The sequence below is a fragment of the Mytilus californianus genome, unplaced genomic scaffold (assembly GCF_021869535.1).
Source record: "Mytilus californianus isolate M0D057914Y unplaced genomic scaffold, xbMytCali1.0.p SCAF_13, whole genome shotgun sequence".
Taxonomy (NCBI): domain Eukaryota; kingdom Metazoa; phylum Mollusca; class Bivalvia; order Mytilida; family Mytilidae; genus Mytilus; species Mytilus californianus.
This window is the reverse complement of record NW_026262615.1, coordinates 11,249,802-11,264,832: the sequence shown is the minus strand read 5'-3', so window position 1 is coordinate 11,264,832 and position 15,031 is coordinate 11,249,802.

The following is a 15,031-nucleotide window of genomic DNA, read 5'->3' as shown; positions in this document are numbered from 1 at the left end:
TATCTAAGGAGAGTAAAAAAACATCTTTTATTTCTTATTTGAATAATCCCAAATGAATCAAATAAAATTGAGAATGGAAATGGGGAATATGTCAAAGAGACAACAACCCGACCAAAGAGCAGATAACAGTCGAAGGCCACCAATGGGTCATCAACGCAGCGAGAAAATCCCGCACCCGGAGGTGGTCCTCAGCTGGTCCCTAAATAAAATTGTGTTCTGGTTCAGTGAAAATGGACGTCACACTAAACTCCAAAACATATAAAGGAACTAAAATTGAAAAAAAAAATAAAGACTAAAAAAAGGCCAGAGGCTCCTCACTTGGGACATGCGCATTAATGCAGCGGGGTTAACATGTTTTGTGAGATATCAACCCTCCCCTATACCTCTTCAATCCACCATTTTTTTTCCTCAAATGTCCTGTACCAATTCAGGAATATGGCAGTTGTTATCAACTAGTCCGTTTTTATGCATGTTGACGTTTGTTTTGGTTGCAATTCGGTGTTTCTGTTGTTCTGTTGTTTTCCTCTTATAGTTGATGTGTTTCCCTCAGTTTTAGTTTGTAACCCGAATTTGTTTTCTCTTAATCGATTTACGACTTTTGAACAGCGGTATACTACTGTTGCCTTTATTTGTAAAGGGATTTTGTGTGATGAATAAATCCACCATATATGTATCCATTCTTTTCAGCTGTAATTTAGAATAAAGGAAAAGTTGTTCAACTTTAGTGAATCAACGCCATCAAGTAATTGACAGTGACTAAATCAAACACATACTCATTTTAAATCAACCTTCCGTATTACATTTAATATATGAGCTGCGTCGGATAGAAATCTTTCTTAGGAAAATGAATAACAATGCATCTGATTACCTATTTCGAGTTGCAAAAAAAATATCTAAGGAGAGTAAAAAAACATCTTTTATTTCTTATTTGAATAATCCAAAATGAATCAAATAAAATTGAGAATGGAAATGGAGAATATGTCAAAGAGACAACAACCCGACCAAAGAGCAGATAACAGTCGAAGGCCACCAATGGGTCATCAACGCAGCGAGAAAATCCCGCACCCGGAGGTGGTCCTCAGCTGGTCCCTAAATAAAATTGTGTTCTGGTTCAGTGAAAATGGACGTCACACTAAACTCCAAAACATATAAAGGAACTAAAATTGAAAAAAAAAATTATACAAGACTAACAAAGGCCAGAGGCTCCTCACTTGGGACATGCGCATTAATGCAGCGGGGTTAACATGTTTTGTGAGATATCAACCCTCCCCTATACATCTAGCCAATGTAGAATGAAGAAACACATAGCAATACGCACAGTAAAACTCAGTTTAAAAGAAGTCCGAGTCCGATGTCAGAATAGGTAACAAAAGAAACTAAGCAACATGACAATGATACATAAATTTACAAAGGACTACTAGCAGTTACTGACATGCCAGCTCCAAACCTCAATTAAACTGATTGAAAGATTATGTCTCCATCATATGAAAATCAGGTACAATCCCTCCCGTTAGGGGTTTAGCATCATACCATCATAAAATATATGAGAAGAACATAACCTGCATCATCCCAACAACTGGTTTTAGAATAAATGTGTTTATTTCCGATGCAAAGACACTGAGTGAATCAATATTAATACCAAAATATGCAATCCTTAATGACCTGACAACAGTATCGTAACTATATACCTTCCGAATAAGTCTGTTTAAAGGATTGGTTAGCTTTTGAGGTAAATGCCGATATTTTTGTGCTTTGTAAAAAATATTACCATAAAATATTGGAAGTGAAATACCTGAACGTATAAAATGTCTGTATGTTGATTTATATTTACGAATGATGTCCTTGTACCGATGATAAAATTTAGTAAATGTTTTGACTAGTTTGTGATATCAAAAACCCTGGTGTAATAATTTTTCAGTAATAGAAAGATTTCTTTCGTTGAAATCAAAGTCTTATACATGTACATGTATGCGTGCAATTGAATTAGATCGATTTCTATCCGATGCATTTTATGTACTGTTTGACTGATGTTTTTCTACGATAACAAACGATAAAGAAGTAGACTGTAAAGTCATATTTCCAAAACGTAACGTTTAATAATGGCAAGAAGTGTAGGTCTTATTTTATACAACTGAGGAAAACAAGATCAACCAGCGTGTTTGAAGATGATTGCATACTTTGAAATATTTTAAGGCCTTGTCATAAAAAACTCAACAAAAACACCAAGCGTGTCAAACCCTAATGATAAATTTATACAATATTGTCGGTATTGATATAAATTCTTGCATACAGATAATTGTTCTTATTAGAAGGGTTTTTGTGACACACATCGTTCAGACCTCTTATTTTTCTATTGATAGATTAACAAACATATCCGTACAAACCAAAGTAAATCTACTTTATTAACCTCAGGCAAACACAATTGCACGGAGAAAAGATGTTTTATGTAATTCTTTCATCGTAGCGAAAAAGAGAATTTTGAGATAAAGAAATCGAATTATAGATTTATATAATGTGACATAAGATATCCACTACGTGAAAATATAACACAATTGTTATTGACAACCCCCAAAAATGTCAACAAATTAAATCAATTCATAAATATATGAAATCCGTGACTGATCCAATGATATTGGATTCCACGATCTAATATCATTGTGATACTGTAACAATTTCATTCATCAACTACAAAGTTGAATACATCCCGTCTAAAAGTTGACGGATGCTTTAAGTTGGTTGGCCGTTATGGAATATTGGTGTCATGGAGAACCACGGATACAGGGATCTTTTAAGGGTGAATTATACTTTTAAATTTTGACATTATCGTGTTTGCAAGAGTAAAAAAAATAAAATAATTTTTTTGTTTACGATAGACGCCCATTTCGTTAATAGAAGACTCATGGGGCGCCCGAATCAGTTTAACACAACTTTCCGGAGTGGCATTGTATATAAAAAAAGACAGCAGCAGAGCTTGTTCTATAAAAAAATGTCTTTCAACTGATATAATGTTACAGAATTTGTATACGTCGCTGATGTCATTTCAACGGCATAAATCATATTTCAATGTTCATTCCTGATGGGGTATAATCTTACCAGGTATGAATAAGTAAAAACGTTGCATAATATCAAGCTGTTACATAAGTGCTGTGCCACATGTTAGATCGTGATAGCCGACCTATATCAAGCCACACTTGCGATCACTCTGGTTTTGGTGGGATTCGTGTTACTCAGTCTACTATTTCTATGTTGTGTTTTATAGATCAAGGCTATTGTTTGTCGCTGTCGTTTTTCGTTTTTTTTTACCATGGCATTGTCAGTTTGTTTTCGACTATCCCGTCGGAATATTTTGCCTCTCTCTTGAATAATCTTGTATAGATGGAATTAAATGTAGAAAAAACTGAAATAGCAAAAATTTTGAACTCCAAGGACAATGCACAAAGAAAAATCCGTTATCAAATGGCAAAATCAAAAGATCAAACACATCAAACCCATCAAACCAATAGTAAAGACATGTCATATTCCTGACTTGGTATAGGCATTTACTTATGTAGGATATGGTGTATTAAATCTGGTTTTCTAGCTAATTTAAGCGTTTTACCCTATCTCTCACTGGTTATTTCAATCAGGTTGTACTGTACCTTTTAATTTCACTTGATTGATATCTTATTTAATTCAACTGACTATGTTCTTCTTAACTATTAGACTGCCTAGACTAAATATGTCGTACTGATAATTTTGTTGGAAAGTATTCTTACATATTGTTGTTTTCGTCATTTCAAATTAGAAGACTTAGGTACTAGTGTTCGACGTAAGGATATCTTTTTGTTATATTTGCAGAGATACTAAGCTTCTTACAGCAGATAAATTACTAGAAATAATATTCTAGTATGCTATAACTTTTTTGGCGATTCTCTCTATTTTTGTTAACATTATTGAAACAATGAAGTTGAACGGCCAAGACTGTGTGCAAAATTAGCATTTATTTTCTTTTTTCTGATGCAGTTATTAATAATGTACACATGTTTTAATTCTAAATTAAGATTTAAAACCAGAATCTTAATCCTTACTGGTTCTTATTATTTTTAAGAATGACCACAATTTTTTTTTGCTAGACAAATGGAAACATTACAAATGAAGTTAGAACTATAAATAAACAAATTCGATGAATGCATTAAACAGCGTAACCGCTCACCTCAGTTTAATAAAAGGTTATTTTAATTTCCATTGAAATACACATAGTTTATTTTAATAAAGATTAACTTTATAAGCCTTATACAATAGCTATATGCACACTTGTTCTGCTGATTCTTCTTAATAAGCCAGAAAGTAGCAATGATCTTTATATGTACAGCACATAATATGACCGATGTGTTCATGAAACAAATAGGGGAAAGATTACAAAAGGACATGCAAACTCATTAACGCATAGCTCATAAGAAAAACTAACATTTACTTTGAGCGAAAAATGAATCAAAATCCTATTGATACGTCTGAAAATATGCCTTTTGCAGATTTAAGGTGTTAGATATATCACCCTCCGGTAATGGAACTGACATTTTCAGTTAACTGAATGATAAACATATAACACTTATGGGGAATAAAACCCTTGTAAATCTCCTGAGTTATTGATTCTTGAATTTTATGTTCTTTTTTTTTCTAAATTAGATTTAATTTTCATATAATACTATAAGGATATTATGTTATCAGTGGAATATACGTAACACAAAAATGCATGAAATACAAAAACATTAAAATAATATTGATTATAAATTCATTTACATAGACAACATCAAATTAATCTTCAAAATTTGATTAGCAAAACCTATCATAAGAGGTTATTCATTTCAATATATATGTGATAATAACATATAAATCATGTCACTTTTTTTAGTTGCTAAACTGAAGTGTTAGGCGACGGAATCATGCATAGCAGGTGACGTTTATTATTCAAATGCATCTCGTCATGTTCCTTCGATAGTGCGAGTGATTCCTATAGGTATTGTCTGTAACCTGGACTACTGTGTCGTTGATATAAAGCAACTTTACATATTCAAGGTAAACCAAAATTCAATGGCGACACCTACACTTTCATGTCTAATTGTGTTTGTTCGTCTAAGATTATACTCAAGAAGCTAGCATAATTAAAGCCTGTTCAGTATTCCAAAAATATGTTAATAATCCGACAACCATTGAATAAGGGGCTCATGACTTTGGACAGGCACACACATAATATGTCATGATAAAACTTCTTTTTTCAGTAACCAGATGATTAAATCACAAACCACTTGTTACAATCTTGAAAGACGAATATCATTGTGCAATATCAACATGGAATAAACATAAAAAAAAATATTGTTGATAAACGAAGTCAGACCCACTGCCAACTGTTATGCTTTTAGATTCAATAGTCCAGAAACGTAAATCTTTAACTAAAATAACTTGGTTTCAACCACAATACTACATTTATCAAGTCAAAACAAATATCTAATCAATGCAACTGATTTGATACTTTGTTCTTATGTTGTAAAGTTACAAAACTGTCAAAGGTTAGGGAAGGGTTTGCGACTTCAATCATGTTTAACTTCGCCACATTCTTTGTGTGCATGTTGGCCATTCGTTTGATGTGTTTGTGCTTTTGATTTTGCCATTTGATGAGGGACTTTTCGTTTTGAATTTTCCTCGGAGTTCAGTATTTTTGTGATTTAACTTTTTTCCAAAGTATGTAGTCTGTAGTTCAGTGGTTGTCTTTTTTATGTCTGTCATATTTTGTGTTTCGTAAATTGTTTTGTTACAAATTAGGCTGTGGTTTTCCTTAATTGAATTGTTTTATATTTTTCATGTCAAGGCCTTTTATAACCGACTATACGGTATTAATTTTCTCGTTGTTGAAGGACGTACGGTTGCCATCAATTGTTTACATCCACTTGATTTAAAATTAAGTGGATGTTTGTATCATTGGCAATCATACCACATCTCCTTATTCCTATTAAAATCATTCCACGTGAATTTTATGTGTTAAATAAAACGGAAAACTAAAAAATTGACTGAATTTCTGTACATCTAGCGACAAAATGTTCAATGCATTGTTGTAGTGGGATCTATTGTATGATATTGCTTTTCTGTAATGATCCAGTTACTTATCTGATACTTTTAATGTGCATACATTTGCTTATGTGTACCATGCTTTGTCAGGACAACGAGCTGGCGTGAGAACTTTAAAAATGGAATGCAGTCTTAATAGGAGCATATCAAGTATTTTTTCTTTGCTTTTGTACAAAATGAATTTCTAATAGACTGTCTTATAATAGAGAAATTTAAAATATTTTTTTAATAAGGGGCAAAAGGTACTATGGGGACATTTAAAACTTAAGATTGAAAGAGAACTGACAATTTCATGACCAAAAAAAGTGAATGACAACAAAGAAACAAGTCTACATAAACAGATACCGATGATATATGTTTTCTTTTTCTAAAAAAATATAATAGAAAAGAACCAAACAAATTAAGAATAACAAGTGTTGCAATTTTCATTTATTTAGGATAACATAACTTATTTAGATACTTTTCTTTTCGGTTAAGACAACTACTGCGTTGAAGCCGACATAGAACATAAACTTTAACTCATATTATTAAGGTTATGATCATACTACTGCTTGCGGTATATTTGGTGATAAATATTAATACGGTAATTTCTGATTTTAAAGGAAGCTTTATTTCTCTTTCCTTTATACTAAATGTTATCAAGAGACTTACTACGGGTCATACATATTATCATATATTCTTGTACTTTTCATGACGCTGTTTAATGAAGTCTTCTATATATAGCCATCAAATATTTAGAAAAGGACGATCCTTGAACATAGTTTTTTATTGTTTTGCATCACAGTTATAGTTTACAGGAACATTATTTGATATATAAAAACACGAACTGCTTGATCAGTGCGATGCATAATAGTATCTAGTATAAAAAAAGTAGGATATTCCAATAGGCCAATTAAAAGCACCGATCCAGAAAGACAGAAAACATGATGGCAAGTTTGTGTGATAAGAAGCAACAGTAGTGTTTCAAAGTTAAAATCTGATACACTCATTAAGATGATACATATCTATAGGTAAAACAGAAAACCTTAGGAATCGTAGAGACATGATAAACTACATAAAAATCGAGACCTGGTGCGTCAACATTCATGCAACACCCACTATGTGTATCAATACACAACCAAAATGTCACAATCTGGAGTATTGTACAATAAGAATATCAGAAGAGATATACAGACGCAGTTCATATGAATAAACAGATATGCAAATAAAACACCATTGGGGAAGTCTACATCGACATTCAATATGTTGAGACGTATTCAGCCATTGACTTTATGAGACATTGTTAAAGACAAATCCCTCTATTGTTTCTGCGCAAATATGCCTTGCGACGCTATTGTTCCGTTTTTCTCTTTGACGTACGCCAATTTTCCGCGAATTGTTTTAAGAGACAAAAGATACCAGAGGGACAGTCAAACTCATAGATCGAAAACAAACTGACAACGCCATGGCCAAAAATAAAAAAAAAAACAAAACAGACAGACACATAATAGTACAGATGACACAACATAGAAAACTAAAGACTAAGCAACATGAACCCCACCAAATACTGGGGGTGATCTCAGGTGCTCCGGAAGGGTAAACAGATCCTGCTCCACGTGTGGCACCCGTCGTGTTGCTTATGTTATTACAAATCCGGTAAATAGTCTAATTCTGTAGGTCACATTCGTAAAAAGGGAAGGGTGTTGTAGTTATGACATACGGAGCATATCCAATATCATCTGTGAAACGGTTATTCCATAACGGTCAACCAACTCGTGATGGCGTCCGTAAAATTTACGAAGGGATGATTTCAACTTCACCATTTGGAACTCTTGGTTTAATAGCTTCCTTGTGAGCAGCAATCCTCTATCAAGGAAATCATGATAGGAAATACAAGCCCGGGAATATCGTATCAATTGGGAGATATATACTCCGTATGCAGGCGCTGCTGGAATGTTGCTACATAGAAATGGAAAGTTCACACTTGGGAAGCTGAAATCTTCTCTTTTGTCGTAAAGTTTTGTGTTCAACCGACACTCATTGTCAATTTCTAGATGTAAGTCAAGATATGACGCAGACTTCATACTTGCAACCTTAGGCGTTACTCTTTGACGTGAACTTGACTGATCGGTGAATGATCGGTGACGGATATTTGACTGATCGATGACTGATCGGTGATCGATGACCCATAGAATCCGTCAGATACGTCAAATAAGCTATGTGAGAGTTACCGTGACAACGGTCAACGATCGATCAGTTAAGCAATTATATGCACGGATCGGACGGATACGTATATAGTTAAAATTCTTATGTAAAACGAACTCCAAAGTATTTACATTCGATAAACGCGGACCTCTACGAAGACACCTTTACTCGTTAATTTGTAATCAAATTGGTCGCAATAACACATAAAAAATATATATAAATTACTGTTCACGCATTATATGTATTACTTCATATTCTCTTATTTTGATGGAGAATGCAATCATTTCTTTATTGTAATGAAAGTTATTGACCGCCATTAGATTTTTGTACTTTTTATAGTTCAGGATTGGTTGTTTTTCATAAAATTAAAACAAAATCAGAGAAAATATACTAAAATGTTGTCGCGTTGTTCAAAATTACCAATTTTTCTTCTTTTGATAAAAAATAATGCAATGTTATTTGTAACTATTTATTTCAAAGTCCTCAAGATAAGATTTTTTTATAAAAATTTTGATAGTGTAAGGAGAATAATACTTGCATTTCAAGAAAAAAATACTAAATTTTTGTTTGCGTTGCTTAAAAATGCAAATAATTCTTCTTTTATATCAGAAGTAATGCAACGGCAATTGCAAACAGTCATTATATATGCATTTAGATAAGTAATTTTGTATAAGATGTGAATAATTAAATTAATAGATGAATATGCATTAACTTTTTGTTTTTGTTGAATAAAAATGCAATCATTTCTTTTTTTAATGGAAATTATTGACAGACATTGGATTTTTGTACTTTTTGTAGTTCGGGATTGGTTGTTTTTCATAAAATTAAAAGATTATCAGAGAAAATATACTAAAATGTTGTTCGCATTGTTTAAAATTTTCAATTTTTCTTTTTTTGATAAAAAAAATGCCATGTTTTTTGTAACTAGTTATTTCAAAGGCCTCAAGATAAGACTTTTTAACAAGAATTTTAATAATGTAAGGAGAAAAATACATAAACTTTTGTTTGTGTTGAATATGAATGCAATAATTTCTATATTTTGATAGAAATAATTAACCGCCATTTGATTTGAGTACTTTTTTTACATCAGGATTGGTTGTTTTTCATAAATTATGCTGAATTTCAGGGAAGAGATACTAAATATTTGTTTGTGTTGCTTAAAAACGCAAATTTTTCTTCTTTTATATTAGAAATAATGCAACGGCAATTGCAATCAGTCATTATAAATGCCTTTAGATAAGTAATTTTGTATAAAATGTGAAGAATTGAAGAATAAATATGCATAAACTTTTGTTTTTGTTGAATAAGAATGCAATCATTTCTTTATTTTAGTGGAAATTATTGACCGCCATTGAACTTTGGTACTCTTTTTAGTTCAGGATTGGTTGTTTTTCATAAAATTTAAAGATTATCAGAGAAAATATACTAAAATGTTGTTAGCATTGTTTAAAATTTTCAATTTTTCTTTTTTTGATAAAAAAATGCAATGTTTTTTGTAACTAGTTATTTCAAAGGCATCAAGATAAGATTTGTTATGAAAATTTTAAATATATACTGTTTAAACTTTTCCTTGTGTTGAATATGAATGCAATAATTTATTTATTTTGATAGAAATTATGAACGGCTATTTGATTTCAGTACTTTTTGTACATCAGGATTGGATTTAAAAAAATTGCAATGTTTTTTCGGAGAAAAAAAAATGACAATCGCGATAAAAACCGTTTTAGCACTCTTCGGGTATGAAAATATATAACCTAAATAAAAACAAAAATTACCATTTTTGTTTATAATAATATTTAAAATCAGTTTTATTTGCATATTTCTTTTTTTCTTTATAAATTCTTAAAACTTTCCTGAATAATTACTAAAAAAAATGTTGATCTTTTGTACTTAAACGTTTCGTATTTCCCGTGGCGCCATTTTAATTAAATGAAACGAAACTAAGATTCCGTTATTTGTATTAGTTCATCATGTGACGTAGTAGAGTTTAATCCGTCAGAGAGGTCAATCGGTCCGATCCGTCCGATCCGTCCGGTCAGTCAAATATTTGTACTATAAGTGTGACGGATTGGTGACGTGAGTTTGACGCGAACTTGACTGATCGGTGACTGATCGATGACCGCTGATTGATCGCTAAAATAGTAACGCCTAAGGTTGCAAGTACTGTAACTGTATTTGTAATATCCTTTATCTCTAGTACGATGTGATAGATTCGTTCAACATAGTCACCAAATTTTGTATTATTTATTGATAGAACATCATCTATATAGCGGAATGTAAAGTTATAGGACATTGCTAACTTTTTATCTTTCTTCCTAAGAAGTTCCTGTATGAAGTCAGCCTCATAATAATAAAGAAACAAGTCGGTAAGCAGAGGGGCACAATTAGTTCCCATTGGAATTCCCACAGGCTGTTGAAAAACGCGTCCTCCAAACGGAACAAATATGTTGTGTATCAAGAAATCAAGCATCTTGATAATGTCAGTTTCAGAGAATTTTTTGTTTGAATCAGAGTGATTCTTTACATAGTAGGATTTATCCCTCACCAAGACAAGATACTTGTTCGCCATTCTTTTTAATGAAACAAAGTAATACCATTCTTTCAATTTGTCTTTTAGTTTGGAATGGGGAATGTAAAGTATAGAAAAGTCAAATGTTTTAATACTATAAAGCAAGATGAGAGAGTCTTTGATTGTTTGTACTCTAAAATATCTTTGGAATTTTTAAGTATCCACATCTGATTCACGCCACCTCTATAATATGCAGTTTCCCAATAACTTTGGAGCCCGGCTTTGATTGCTGATAAAATAGATGTTAATAATGTATAAAGAGGTTTCGTGGAGCACTTGGCAGACCCAGCAATATACCGTTGTTTATAAGGACATTTATGTAGTTTAGGTATCCAATACAGTGATGGAAGATCCAGTTCTTCATCTTTGGTTGAAATTCCAAAGGAACATAGAATAGACCTATGATTATCCAGGATTTCCTCTTTAGTAAAGTGTCGTGAGGGTATAAGTTGATGTATGATGACGATGACCATGACTGCGTCTTCGACGAGGATTAGAGCCTCATTAGGATAAAGAAACAAGTTGGCAAGAGGGGCACAATTTGTTCCCATTGGAATTCCGACAGTCTGTTGAAAAACGCGTCCTCCAAACGTAACAAATATGTTGTCAATCAAGAAATCAAGCATCTTGATAATGTCAGTTTCAGAGAATCTTTTGTTTGAATCAGAGTGATTCTTTACAAAGTAGGATTTATCACTCCCCAAGACAAGATACTTGTATCTACGTTCGCCTATCTTTTTAATGAAACAAAGTAATACAAACTCTTTCAATTTGTCTTTTAGTTTGGAATGGGAAATACTTGTGTAAAGTGTAGAAAAGTCAAATGTTTTAATACTATTGCAAGATGAGAGAGTCTTAGATTGTTTGTACTCTAAAATATCTTTGGAATTTTTTAGTATCCACATTTGATTCACGCCACCTCTAGAATAGGAAGTTTCACAATAACCTTGAAGCCCGGCTTTGATTGCTGATAAAACAGATGCTAACAATGTAGAAAGAGGTTTCGTGGAGCACTTGGAAGACCCAGCAATATACCGTTGTTTGTAAGGACATTTATGTAGTTTAGGTACCCAATACATTGATCCAGTTATTCATCTTTGGTTGAAATTCCAAAGGAACATAGAACAGACCTATGAATATCCAGGATTTCCATTTTGGTAAGTGTCGTGAGGGTATATGTTGAGTTTCCAAGTGAGTTGTCAATACCTAATTCATTTATCAAGCAGTTTATGTAATGATATTTACACACAAAAACGATGTTGTTTGAGGTTTTATCTGCGGGGACAACAACATATTTGTCATGGAGGTAGGACAAGTGTTTTGCAACATTTGGGTCTTTAAAAATTGACGTAGCGTAGGTATTGATAGACCCATTTAGTTTCTTAATTCGAATTTGTATCAACGACCTCACAGCATTAATCCATTCGGAAAGAGCATCTACGTCTTCTTTTTCGCGTTTAGCCCATTGCCTGGCATAATCCTCGACTGAATCCATCAGTATTTTGAAGTTGTATTTCCAATTGATGGATTTAGGCTTGCGATATTCCGGACCTTTGGATAACAAATTTCGCAGGGAAATGTAATTGACAATGTTGAGGTCTCCGGTAATAACGTGGCAAGCCGGAGTATATGTGAATTGGGAACTATCACAGGTGCAATCAGGAGGTTTAGACATGAAGTCGTTAATGTTGAGATCCTGCAAAACGTGTTTGTAATTGAAAATTTTAGTTGCAATTGGTTTGGTATAGGTATAAGAAATTATTGGTACAGACTGATCTTTAAAATAAGGAGGTATTTTCGACTGAACTAATTTATGATGAAAGATATTGCCTAAGTTGACGCCATCGAGACCTTCGTTGGCAAAGGAAAGTTTAAGAAGAAATCTTTTCTCTTTTTCATCTTTTCCAATGCGAACTGGTTTGAAAAGTCTGTAATTTGCAATATCCGAAATGATAGCTGTACGTTTGTATTGGTTTGAATGAGGGTTTGTAACAGTGGTTTCTAAACATAAATTGAACAGAGAATAAAGTTTTGAAAGGGTAATGAATAAAGTTTCGTGCGAATGTGATGAATACCTAACGGCTTTTGTATAAATGGCAGCAAGTCATTAATAGAGACATCATGCACAGAAGTTGATGTATGATGACGATGACCATGACTGCGTCTTCGTCGAGGAGTAGAGTTGTAAATATTCATCACATTCACCGAGCTACAGAAAGAACTAGATAGAATACCTATACCATCAATTTTGTCATTGCAACCATATGGTGTCGCAGATCCCAATTGTTTAATCCAGTAGTCCTCTTTTTGTCTACGGAGAGGCATTGCAAGTTGAGGATTGTTAGTCTTGTGGTATAGTTTTTCGATAATACGAACTGTCATAGAAACGATGGAATGATCAGGCTTATTAAAATGCTGGTACAGAATGTCGTTTGCATTGAGGTTGATATCTGATCTATGGCCGCACATACGTTTGTTTAGCCTTCCTTTCGTTTCACCAACATAAACCAATCCGTAAAGATAATACTCTAATTCGTAGACGACATTTAGAGATTAACTATATGCTAGCGGCTATGATGGCTCGATTTAAGGAGAAAAACAGAAGTGTACAGTTATCTCAACTCGTTTCTGATAGAAATGTTGCCGATCATACAAAATACACAGAGGCTACGGACACATACGCATCCATCTGGCTACCAGGAGAAAGACGGATATTTGAGCCTTACCAAGTTGTAAAAGATCTGAAAGCAGGATGCACCGACTGTGGGAGTACCTTGCATTTTACAGACAAGTTGTGGTTTAGGCTGCTTCATGTATATTCTATGCGAATGTGGAAGTATGAATGCTATCAAATCAGGAAAAGTCCATCATGATGCTTCATAGTTTAAAACCAGAACCATCTTTGATATTAACTCCAAAGCTGCAATTGGTAAGTTTCTAGTGTTCATGCATACACACCTATATATCCTCAATAATTTACAATATCATATTGTCATTGCATCGAATTTAGAATTGCCGAAATAACGAACGGCGTACACATTTTGATGTGGCTTTATTTTTTGTCATAAAAAAATGTAACCTATAAAACAATAATCGAAAAAGCTGCAGACAATATACATGTAATCTATGATTACATTTTCAACCGTTTTGATCGAGTAATGTCCTTTTTAATCTTTGTATACATATCTACATTTTAACAACAACAATACACATAACAGTAGTTAAATAAGCAACATTGTCATTTTATTTTGATCATCTAACGTTTTTGCATGTGACGTCATCAAAAAGGGTGCTTTTAAAAGTAACGTCACAGTAACCACAAGCACGTACTCGAATAATGTAAACTGTAAAATTAAAGTATCGTTAAATCATCCCAATTTTCAAAACGAAAAGTGTTCGAAAAAAATGAAAATACAAAAATACTGAACTCCGAGGAAAATTCAAAAAGGAAAGTCCCTAATCAAATGGCAAAATCAAAAGCTTAAACACATGAAACGAATGGATAACAACTGTCATATTCCTGACATGGTGCAACGAACGAAGAGTTTATGAAAATATGGTGTATGGATTAAGGGACCGGTTCATTATTTTTTATTCAATATGCAATATCTATCTATAGATATATATTAGGCTGCTAGCAGTCGGTTCGACATTAAGATTTTATACTTAATAGAAACAAATATTTTGAATAATCAATAATCAAAAAAAAAAATATGGTTGCTTACATCCACATCATTTGAAGTGTGTAGGATAGTTTTCTCATTGGCAATAATACCACATTTCCCTATTTTTATAAAATAGAAAAAAAAAATATAGACATTCTTTCAAAAGTTCGTAATGAGTGAAAAAAGATGTCGAAAATCATTACAGTCCTTGGATGATGTAAACTTCCAACTAACACCATACACCATTACATCATTCACCATACACCATTACACGATAAACCCTGTGCCATTACACCATACACGTTACATCTTTGCACCATACTCTTTACACATTACACCATAATGCAATTTAATTTCAAAAAAAGCGTGCGACTAAAACATTATTAATTTATTTTAAAAAACGAATTTTGATCACAATACTGTAAATTAATGTATAACATTAAAATCAGTTCTTATCAATATTTTGTATAGTTTTAAATGTCGTACACCATTCATTCACACCATTCCCGAT